This window comes from Gallus gallus, chromosome 21 (assembly GCF_016699485.2).
Source record: "Gallus gallus isolate bGalGal1 chromosome 21, bGalGal1.mat.broiler.GRCg7b, whole genome shotgun sequence".
In the NCBI taxonomy this organism is placed as follows: Eukaryota; Metazoa; Chordata; class Aves; order Galliformes; family Phasianidae; genus Gallus; species Gallus gallus.
The window spans coordinates 111,673-123,233 of NC_052552.1; the positions used below are offsets into that span (position 1 = coordinate 111,673).

General features: G+C 49.1%; 1 protein-coding gene across 1 annotated transcript in view; it reads right to left on the minus strand.

The window, feature by feature from the left end:
- IGSF21 (immunoglobin superfamily member 21) overlaps positions 1–11,424 on the minus strand; it is a 94,557-nt gene extending 83,133 nt beyond the window's left edge. The window contains exons 1-2 of the mRNA XM_025142731.3: positions 5,549–11,424; positions 1,497–1,570 (exon numbers count right to left, since the gene is read on the minus strand). The gene's annotated coding sequence lies outside the window, so the exon portion shown is untranslated. The remainder of the gene's footprint in view (positions 1–1,496; positions 1,571–5,548) is intronic.
- Positions 11,425–11,561: the final 137 nt, after the last annotated feature.

The following is an 11,561-nucleotide window of genomic DNA, read 5'->3' on the forward strand; positions in this document are numbered from 1 at the left end:
GAGCTCGCCACCGCCCGCTTTGATGACACAAGAGACAGCCCCGCGCCATCGGGAGCTGTCATTAGTAGCTTGCATCTGCCTGGCTGGCAGCGATCAGCACTGTTTCCATGCAGAGGTGTTAAAAATAAATAAATAAATAAAAGCATCATTTGTTTTCTTTGCCAGCCCAGGAGCTCTCAAAGCTGCCAGGGATTTGCTGCACAACACCTGTTTTCTCCTTTTGCAGGTGGGTTGGGTTAAATATGGTGTGTAGGAGAGGAATGGGTTGCTCTGATGCTCAACAGTGGGCTATAGAGCTAAAAGGGGGGAGAAATAAACCCCTCCAAGTAAATGCAGTGGTGAAGAAGCAGGAGCTGAGCATCTCTGCAAGCTCCTCTCCTCATTGCTGGGTGCAAGGAAAGGGAACGTTGGGTCTGATGGGCTGCATCCTCTGTCTAGAGCCATTTTTGGTGTTTTCCCCCCCATCCATGACACAATGCATACTACTTCCCCATCCTAAGGAGCATTTTGCAGAGCGGAGCCTTGCACGTGGCGGCCACGTCTCACCTCCCATTTGCTTCCAAAGTACTGACCTTGATGAGGTTTTGCATTGATCTCAGCTCACCTCTGGAGGCTCTGAAGGCAGCGATAGACCAGCTGAGCTGTCTCTTGCACTTCCAAAACTTGTACATTGCATCATCCCCCCACAATGGCTACGTTTGCCCAGTGCTTCATGGCTCCCCATGCACTTTTCTCCTTCCAGATCACACCCAATGCCACAAAACCCTACCGAGCTACAGGAGCTGGGACTCTTGCAAGCCTCCAAATTAATTAGCAGCGTTTGTTTTGCTTTGGGAACAGGAGGACAGAGGGGAGAGACCAGCTGCTGGCTGGGCACCAGATTTGCAAAGGGAACTCGGAGTCGTAATTACTCCTTTCCCTTAACCTCGTTGCACCTTGAGGTATTTTAACATCACTTTTGCTGGCAGTGAGGATTGATCGATCACCCCTCCCCTTGGCATGCAGACGGCCTGATTAATGTAAAACTAACCAGTCGCTCCCAACTCTGGGGAATTAATCACTTAAATGTGGGAATTACTCAATAAACCATTCAAACACGCAATAAACCAAGCCATTAAAAATTAATCGCTTGACATCCCTGCCACGTAAACAGAGCTAATAAGATTTGGGCAGGGAACAAAGAGTGGGGAAAGCAACTTGGGAGTAGATGGGTCACTGCCGAAAAGGCATCTCGTGTCTCTTCTCCTTTTGGATGCCCTCCAGCTCTACCTGCAGGAGCACATCGGCAGGAGCAGTGTTTAATTAGCAAGCCACGGTTGGGGAGATAAGCCACACTCGTCTCGCCATCCCATCTCCTCACTGCACATCCCTGCCAGCAAGGTGTGAGCCAGCCGCATCGCCCAGTGCTTGTGCTTTTTTGTTCTTCCATCTTATATGTTCTTACATTATTTTTTCCCCAAATAATGGCATCAACAACCCTTGCAAAGGCAGTGTACCTTCCAGCCACTTTTTCAGACTCCACTCATCCAAGGACCAGCAGCTCCAGACCGGTGAACCAGCTTCATCTCCCCTGGAGAATGGAAAAGGGGTTATATTTTAAATCCCTTTCCTCCCATAATACATCTGACACTAATCAGGGTTCCAGCCCCATGGGAATCAATGATTAATGATGTTAAATATAGCAGGAGATTGTGAGGGTAAAATTAGGCGCCATGCATAAAACATCACAGCTCCTTGTTAGATAGTCAAATTAAACTAATGGTTTGATGTTCACACGGGCTCTGGCCCTGTAATTACGGACGGACTGGCTAACCTCCTCCCCAGCTGTATGCTGCTTTGATGCTGGCAATAAGAGGAGGAACATCCAGGCCAGAGCCTTAATGAGAAAGCCGGCAATCACCACTGCCATTGGTGCCTAGGGATGTACAAGGACAGGGCTGAAGACAAAGATCTTCTGTGCTGCAGAAGTCAAGGTGAGGAGGGAACAAGCATGACACAGGGCTGTGTATCTCAGTGGGGTGGCACCATTATTGGTTAGCTTAGCTTTTCCATCCCTCCAATATTCCTCCAATATCCATCCTGTCTCTTTTCAACATCCCTCCAGCATCTGTGCTTACATCTCTCCAACACCCATCCAACACCCCATTTGCAAAATTACCCAACCTCCCCCAGCATCAGCCCCAAATACCCCTCTGAGCACTAATTAGACTCCAGACAGAGCATTAAGGAGTGCAAAGACAAGGAGGGAGTGAACAGAAAAGCAGAGCAGTCAAAATACATAACGAGTCTCTGAAAGCATTGTGGAGAACACAAATCTGGCTGTAATTAATCTTATTATCTGGGAAAGAAAGAGACGTGGAGCTGTTGCGTGCCTTGAAAGGACTGTCAAAATTTGAGGGCGGGAGGGATAAGCCTTTGGGAGAGTTTAAGCTTGGGTAGCCACCAGCCTTAAAGCCAGTTTAGAGGCAGATCAGAGTGACAGGGAAATAAGGATGGGAGTAAAGCAGCCCAGAGGAAGCAATTTAAATAACGTTTGCTTAAGAAATGAGACAAAAATAGTGCAGTAAGGATGAAACAGCTGCCAGTCACCAGAACCTGCTCCAGGGGGTGGAACATCCCATCCCTGCTCATCCTGCCCACCAACAAATTTTGTGGGGAAAAAGGAAAGGAAAAACCCCAGTCTCAGAGGTCATACCCCACACGATGCTGTACAGGTAGAGACTGGTGCATCCCAAATCCACGAGCTTCCTTGGGTTGATAGTTGGACTTGATGATCTTAGTGGTCTTTTCCAACCTTAGTGGCTCCATGATTCTATGATCCTGACCCCAGAAAGGTTTTGGATGGGAAGGGGATGGCTCTGCTCAGCATCACCACAGCACAGACTATTGGGGCATCTTTTGGGGCTCCCATCCCATGCACAGCTCATGTCCCCCACCTCAGAGTAGAGTAGCTCTTGGTAAGTCTCAGCTATCTGCCCTATAAAGAACCTGAAACCAAGCCAGGCAGGGAGTGCGCTGTGCTAAGCCCCCGAAAGCAAGTCAGGATTTCACCTCCTGAAATCCTTCCTGAGGAATATCTATGCCCCACTCAAGCTTTCATGCCCCATCCCCTTTTTGGGGATCACACTTTACTGAGGTCTCAAATATTGGCCAGCTTTACAGCAGATGACAATGGCTTTTGTCAAGGCAGATTGGACATGGTGAGTTCATGTGACAGATTCAGGTTCGTCAGAGGGGTTTTTGGCTAACAACCTGAAAATTGTCACTTTGACAAGGACTTCAAAAACGCACTGCCACCAAGACCATTTAAGCCTTGTTTCCACGAGAGCAGTTTTCCCCCCGCTTCCCGCAATCCTATTAGGATGGCTCACATCCAGCACACTGCGTTGCAACCGGGATCCCACCACCTGCATCCAGGAGTGTATTCACCATATGTTCCCCGTCCCAACCAGCTTCCCTTCCCCATGCATCCCCATCCTTTCCCCCTGCAAATCCCCAGATTTCTGCGTTCTGGTGCTCAGCACCACCACACAAAAGCAAAACCCACAATCCCAGGAATGACCACGTCCATCCTGAGAAGGAACAGCAACCAATTGACTCTCATTAAGAGTTCAATAATGTCCGGGAGATTACAGCTTTGATAAGCACTCTGCTGTGCAACTGGGGTCAACCGTATTAGGAAAATGTAATTAAGCTAATAAATTCTCGACGGTTTTTCCCTCCTCTCCAGGGTAAGAGTCACTCAGCGAGCCTCATTAGCTGGTGAAGACACAATTCCATCCAGGGTGGGCTGTAGAGCTCAAAGCTGTACTGTGGGGACAGTTGCAAGCTAGGAAACGGAATTGTTGCTAGACTCCCTACACCATTTCTCCATACACACTGGACACAGTTGCTGCCATCCAAAAGTGCAATGAATGGATCATTCATATGGGGTTAAAGCTGTTGCCTACGGGCTGCAATCAGCCCTAAACTTCTCCCAGCATGTTTCCCAATCACAGCAGCAACTCCTCCTCTCCCCCAGCATCTACTCTTGGAAACCTTCACTGGCACAGCTCATACATCACTAGGAATAGCAAGGCATGTAGAGGTCCAGCTCCTGCAAACAATGCCTCCTGATTAAAACAGCTGCCTAATATCCTGCCCCAGGAAGGGGAAACTCCAGCATTGCAGCATCTCATGTCCAACACTCCCTTCCCTGCTCCTTTCATGGTGGGTGGTGATAGAAAGGTGCTTGCATTGCAGATATATCCTCTAAAAAAGCAGCCCTCAGACTCCAGCTCAGCATCGCTGTATCACAGCACAAGTTGCATACAGTCACACTCCAGCTATGGCACGATCCCCTACCCCCTGCCTGCAAAAGTAACAGAGCAACTGCTTCATAGAGACATCATGAATCAGCCTTTAATATAGAACACGTTGCATTATTTTTAGCCAGGACGCTATTGTACGATGCTAGTGCGCAGGAATCAGACCATGAAATTGGCTGGATGCAGGCTCGTCTTGTTTGTCAGCGTGAACGGGCAAACAAGCAGCTGAGCAGTGCCAGCGTGAAATGTTGAAAGCATTTAAGTACAATTTAATGGCATCTTGAGATCAGTGAGCTGGGCATTGAGAAGGACATGGGATGGCTAGTCAACAGCATCCCAGACAGTGCGTCCTGAGGGCTCTGCTCAAGCAATGGGGAAGGTTTGCCCTAAAATTAACCTGCAGACCTAAATTCAGAGCCTGGTGTGGTGCCTACAGCAAATTGGTGCTAAATAGTGGCTGCCACCAAGCTGGGTATGAGGTGTCAGCCCCATCTAAGCAGAGCATGAGAGCAGAAAAACCTCACTGCAGCCCAACTCAAGCCAGAGGGACCCTTGGGGCTGGTGGGCACCCCACTGGGTTGCAATTGCCTCTATTTATGCTACCAAGGCAATTAATATTTGCTTGATTCTGTAGGTAAAATGGATCAGAACCCAAAATGCTGCAGGGGGATGTGGAGCCAGAAGAAAAAAAAACCCATCCAAGAGAGCTGAAGAGGGCAATCACAGCTCTTCTTACAGCCCAAATTGTTAGTTTAGCAAATTACAGCTGAACAGCCCATGTTTTGACATCGCTCAAGTGTTTTGCTTCCTTTCCTCCCAAATCAAGGTTACCAGTTCCAAGCCCCAGGGCTTGGCCAAGAGCAGAATGAGAGCTTTGCTTTAGGGAAGGGTAACGTGGGGCTCACAGCATTGCCAAAATGTTGGGGATGGGAATGATGGGTCATCCCAGGGAGGGTGCGGGTGCCCCATCCCTGGAGATGCTCAAGCTCAGGCTTGGACAGGGCTCTGAGCACCTGACTGAGCTGTGGGTGTTCCTATTCATTGCCATGTAGCTGGACTAGACGATCTTTTAAGGTCCCTTCCAACTCAGAAGGTGCTATGACAATGATTCTATGACCCCCATTGCTCCACTAGAGCAACTGTAGGGCTGCAAAACCTGAGTTATAGGGTTATTATCGGCACTACGCTGTCTCCACAAATTAACCATGTGCAACAAGAACAGAGCTGGCAGCAGGGCTTACCCTGAAGATGCCCCTCCGATGCTGTGCTCATGGCAGAAGTCAGCTGGAAGCAGAGGTCAGGGCTATCCTGCTGCTCCGGGGTTAATCGCTCCATTAGGGCTCGGGTATGGCATTCGCTTGGCACAGGCAATTAGCAGCCGGTATTTATTTCGCCCACAGCGGATCATGCCCTGCTCTGCTGGAAAAAGAAAATTTTTAAAAAAGTGGGAAAAAAAAGAAACATTCAGTGCCCGGAGCTGTGGTCTTACAGCATATCTGCCAAGTGCTTACAGAGCATCAGTGGGAACGGCTGCGGCTGAGCTGATCAGGGCTGACTGAACCCGAACTCAGCCCCAGCTGCCTTCACAGGAGCTTATTTCCACTGCTGTGCTCCTCTCTGCTGCTGTGTTTGATGTCTTGCAGGGCCCCTGGGGGCAGAGCCATGTGAACTAACACAGATTTCGGGAGGGTTTTATCATTGCTCCCAGGACTGAGTTCTATCTGTGCTGGAACCACATTGCAAAGCTTTGATAGAAAAGCTGCAGCCTGGCGGGTCGCTGGTTTTGCACTACAGGGATGCCACGGGGGACGGTTTGCAACAGAAATTCATTTGCTGGCAGCTGTGCCTGGGGGTAGTCTTGGTGGCTATCAGCCCTGTGCGCACTGCTCATGGTGTTGCTTTCACTCCAACAGCAAATGCAGCAGCCAGCGAGGGCTGCAAAAGTGTGGGGCAAAGGCACAGCGTCCCTGTGCAAATATCCCTACTGCTTCTTGTTGGTGTCAATGCCAGGTTAAGTCACATTGTCAAAACCCCAAATTTTCCCCAGATCTCACCTGGGATTTTGAGCCCGAAGCATCTTTCTCATGTCCAGTATCAGCAATGGCGAGGTGCACCTTCTGCTGGAGATGCTCCAGCCCTGCCTTGCACACACCTGGGATGCTCTTGAGGATGTTAAGCATTCAACAGCATTCAGATTATTACCTGCTGCTCAGTTGGGTTTAATCCTTCCAAAGAGCTGAGAAAATTCACTAGTAGGAATTAAGAGGGCACAGATATTGCCTGTTAGCTGCAGGAGGCAGCTCATCCCACTGCTCTCTATCTGTCCCCCTGTTGCCTTGGTTTGCTGAAGCTTTTGTGCTAACACCACTGGTTTACTATGGGCTGACCCTGCAGCAGCATTACCTGAGCACAGCTCCCCCACTGCAGCTGGGGAAAAGCAGCTGAATTTGCAGCTGCAGCATATAATACCCACTGCTGCTGTTGCAAGCCTCCTGAATCCAGCTGCTCTGAGCATCCACCCGCAATAGGCTTTGCATGTTGGCACTCATCCCTCTGCACGCAAACCTGTGGAAAAGCTCATAGGGAATTGCACCAAAGCCCTTTTGCTCTGCTGCCAGCTCATTTGAAGCACACGTTTTGTTGAAAAACTCCATTGAAGCACCGAAGCTCTGCTTCCCATCACTTTCCAGCAGCCATTTCCCTGATGATCCCTGCACAGGGCTGCAGCAGTGCAGTGGTTAACCCTCTGCTTTGCATCCCAAACCTCGTCAGCTTCAATCACAGCACAGAAGCAAAAGGGATGGGCTAAGGACAGAGGCTCCTTGACTTCTTCGCAAGAGAAAGAGATTAAGGAGGTGGGGCTGGAGCTGTTCAGAAGCAGCTTCGCAGGACCCCAAAATCCAGTGCACATTCTGCACAATGTGCAAATTACATCCCAAAACTGCTGCGGCACCCCAGAACCTCCCAAAGCATTGCATTTAGCCATCAGAGCCATTTCCCAGTGTGCAACAGCGGGATTTTCCCATGAGATGCCTCTCCCATGGGGTAGGCAGGGCCATAAGGAACCTCATAACCTTATTTAAAAGTCACTGTTGCTCATAATGGGAGGCACTTACCCCCTCAGATCCATCATTTGGTTTTATTGCTGGTAATAACTCCCAGAAAGTCCTCAACAGATGGAAATCTTATTTGGTTAATCATCACCATCTGAGCTGCTGTGGGAAGGCACTGGGGCAGAGGGAGCAGAATAGGAGCAGAGATGGGGCTGTGCCCACCCCAAATCCTAAAGCAGGTACATCCACAGCGCTGCACCTTCCCCAGCCTGACCCTTGAATTCTGTATAGCTCAAAGTTTGCAGGAGGTTTTAATTTTGCAGGGGGCATTGCAAGGTTCTTTGGGTATCGCATCCTCCTGCAGCAGACCCCAAGACATTACAGCCCTACAAACAGCAATGCCAGCCCATTTCTGCCAGGCACACATTATGGCAAAGTATATATTTATATCTATAGGAGAAGGGAGTGCTGCATAAGCCTCCCTATTGCTGATGTACATGTGTAACCACGTACAGATATCCTCATCCTCTTTTTTTTTTTTCTATTTTCCTAAGGCTGATTCCGATGTAAACTGCTGCAAATCTGCTGCTCCCCGTGGGCAGCACATGGCCCTACAAGCTGGAGCTGCTGCAAAAGGCTGCGCTAACCTGTGGGTGGGTTCAGGGCATGATCTCAGGAATTTGCATTCATCTGGGGGATTTCTGCAAGAATTAAGCCTGAATAGGGCATGTGCATTGATGTATAGGATGGGAGGTGTAACTCAGTTCAAAGGCTTCATGCCCTGGTGAAAGGTCCCTGAGTGTGATGGGGGACCCCGAACCCACACCAAAACCAACTCAGGATCAATAAATCACCATACAAAAAATCCAATTGGTGCAATAATAAAGGATTGAGGTTGCATCCCCCAAAGCAAAAGCATGGGGGGGGGGGGGGGGAGGGGGAAATTAGAGCCTCTCCTGCCCAGAGGGTAGATGAGCTCAAGTTAAGCTGGATTATACCCAAATTGCAATCCAGCAGCGTGGGGCAGCACCAGGGGCAATGCACTCTGCCTTGGTTGCAATATAAAAACAATAATTTTAAAAAATGTTCTGAATTCGACTTTCTCCCATTTTTCTTTCCTTTCCCCTTGCCCCCTATCTCCTCACCAGCAGATAGTGCTGGGGGAAGTGTTGTGTTGACACTGCTGAGCCCATGGGATTTCACAGCTTGCTGCAGCAAGGAAAATATTGACAGAGCAGAGCTGCTTTGTTAAGTCTTTATATCAGAGCAAAGCTGACTTTCACCCCACTCTGCAGCCACTTGTTGCTTTGGATGGAATAATTTGCCCATTGTCAGCAGCACAGGCCTTAATAACAACGCACCTTCAGCAAGACCCCAACTCCTTTTCATGGGAACACTGTTCTGCTTCCACGTTGCATCACTGGAAGGGGCTCAGCCCGCTTCAGCTGAGGTTCTACACGTGTGCCCATACATACAACAGAGGTGGAGGGCTGGAGGAGCACTGGTGTGCCATGGCACTAGGATACGCTATTTAATTCATTTTCAAAGCCATAGGGGCAGCAAGCAAGCAGGGTAATGGTAATCTTGCTCATTGCACTGCAGGTATACAAATACATACATATAAATACATATGCACGTTATCTCTGGATGCTCCTAAACATGGGCAGGGAGGAGCAGAGAGCACCAGCTTGGTGTCATACGATGTCATACATGCAGCACCCACCACAAAGCACTCAACCCTCAAATCCTCACCCTGCATTTCTGCAGTGAGTTACTTTCCTCTTTTTATTGCTCAGGTCTATATCCCCTTCCAAGCCTCAGCTGAGCCTATCTTCAGAGCAGACCTTCCTTTGCAGCTGCTCAAAGTAATTCCTCCTTTGCTATTCTACCCTCCCCAGGGGGGCTCCTGGGCTCCTGTGCTGTTTTTGTTATTATTATCATTAGAAATTTGTCTTTTTTTTTTTTCAAAGACTTTCCTTTAAAGGACACCCCTGGGGCAGACCACCCCTCTCTGCCTTGCTGGGAAGGGACATGGGGACCCTTTGATATCCCCAACCCTTGCTGAAACAAGTGCCCCATTCCCCAACCCCCTGCACAGATGAAAGACCCTTTGGGGAGAAAGGTCACTGAGGGGGAAAAAAACCTGGAAGGCATCAAAATACTTTCATTAAAGGTAGTGGAGGGAGAGAAATTTTTCAGTGCTTCAGTTTTCTCATAGCCAATCCATAGCACAACACCACCATTTACCATTGAATCCTTTGTAATTGCACCATTGCACTGCTTACCACCCCACCACAGCTGCACCACTTTACAGTTTTTTTTTTTAACCGTACTTTTGACAGAGACAACACAAAAAAAAAAACCAACCTTAAAACTATTTTCTGCTCCTCCATCATTTGTCTTGGAAAATCAGGTTGGCATCTCCCTTCAATGTCAAACAATGAGACACCCCCTCATGCAGGGAGGTTTAAGGAGAACAAGGAACTACATGCTGGTTTGGGGGCTGAAAGCCCCCAGGGGCTGCTTTGTCCTTTTCCCAGCCAGCCCCCACAGTGTGGGTTTGCAGAGCGCATCCCTTCCCCAAAAATAAACCCCAGTCACGGATCATCTCCAGCGCTGTCAGGTTGCATTTAGATTGCAACAGCGCTCAGCGGCTGCACCCAGGCTGAAAGCAGGCCAGGGCTGCTGCTTGCTCAGCCCTGCATCCCAAAAAAGCATCTGCTGGTGGCTAAGCAGCCCACACCGCCCCCCTGCCCCAAATCCCCACTGAGCGTTGGCCCTATAAGCCAGTCCCAAGGGAACACAATGAGCTTCATCTGGGGGAGCAGGTCATTAATTTCTTATCTTCATAAAGCAGGGAAGGGTCATGAACTGCCACTGAGGTCACCTAGAGCTGGTGACAGCAGGGACAGCCTGGATGTGGGGAAGGGTCTGCACTAGGACACCCTTCCTGCATCCTGTCCATCTGCATCGTACCTTTAGGAGATGCCACCTGGATGTCCCCTGGGAGATGCAGCAGGGACCAACTGGGGACAGACCACCAGGACACTCCCCTAGGAGATGCCACCATTGCAGCTTTAGGACAAATCCCTATTAAGCACTTGAGATGCCACCAGGGCACCTTCGGGATGTAGCATCATAGCACCCGTGGGAAATGTCACCATGGCACCTTTGGCATCTACCACCATGGCACCCCTGGGACATAACTCCATGACACACTTTAGTGATGCCACCAAGGCCTCCTTTGGACGTACCATCATAGAACCCCAGGGAGATGCCACCAGGACACTTTGAAACTCCATAGTACTCTGCAGGAGATGCCACCGGGGTCCCCTTGGGACCTACCACATCCACATACCTGCACCCAGCTACGTCAGCATGCACAAACCATCCCGACAGGGGGAAAAAAAAAACAGTGGGAGAAGAACCACTACCTCTTTGGCACCTCTCCCCATTCAGCATAAAACTCATTTCCATCAGCTTCACAGCTACTATGGGAGGTCACCAGTCCCATTGGTACCATATCTTGACTCTGAGACAGCAGGAAAACTTAATCAGAAAAGACTTTGAGGACAAAAAGAGAATAATCCCAGCAACGCACACCTGATGGCTAATTAGAAAAATACTCAAAAATTGGCACAAGGCAGATAATCTTCGCTCGCCAGCACTGCACAGCACACCTTCCCATTTCAAGGTTGAGCTGCCGGGAATATCAATCTGATAATTGTAGTGCTACAAATGAAAATCAAATTGGAGGCAGTTAGAGAATCACATTATAAATTGATTTAGTCCACAGACAAGTTTCCACCTCCCTGGCCTTGGGATTCTCTGTGTGGATGGAGAGGTCTGGGTATCAGAAAAAGAGATGGAGCACCCTTGGAAGGGGTGGAGTCACTGTCCACGGTGGCTTTCAAGAGACAAGATGTGGCACTTGGGGACATGGTGGTGATGGACTGATGATCAGAATTGATGTTTTGAGAGGTCTTTTCCAACCTTAATTATGATTCCCTCTGTCCGTTATTTCCTCCACCCCACACCATTTCTGGGGAGGAAAAGGACAATTTTAGGGCTGCTGCTTGATTTCTGAGCATGAGGGCCATGTCAAGTCGTTGGGATGCTGTTGACAAAGCTGGAGACAATGCTGCAATGGAAAGAAAGCATCTGCACAAAACAGGTTACAAAGTATTACAAGGATACACAC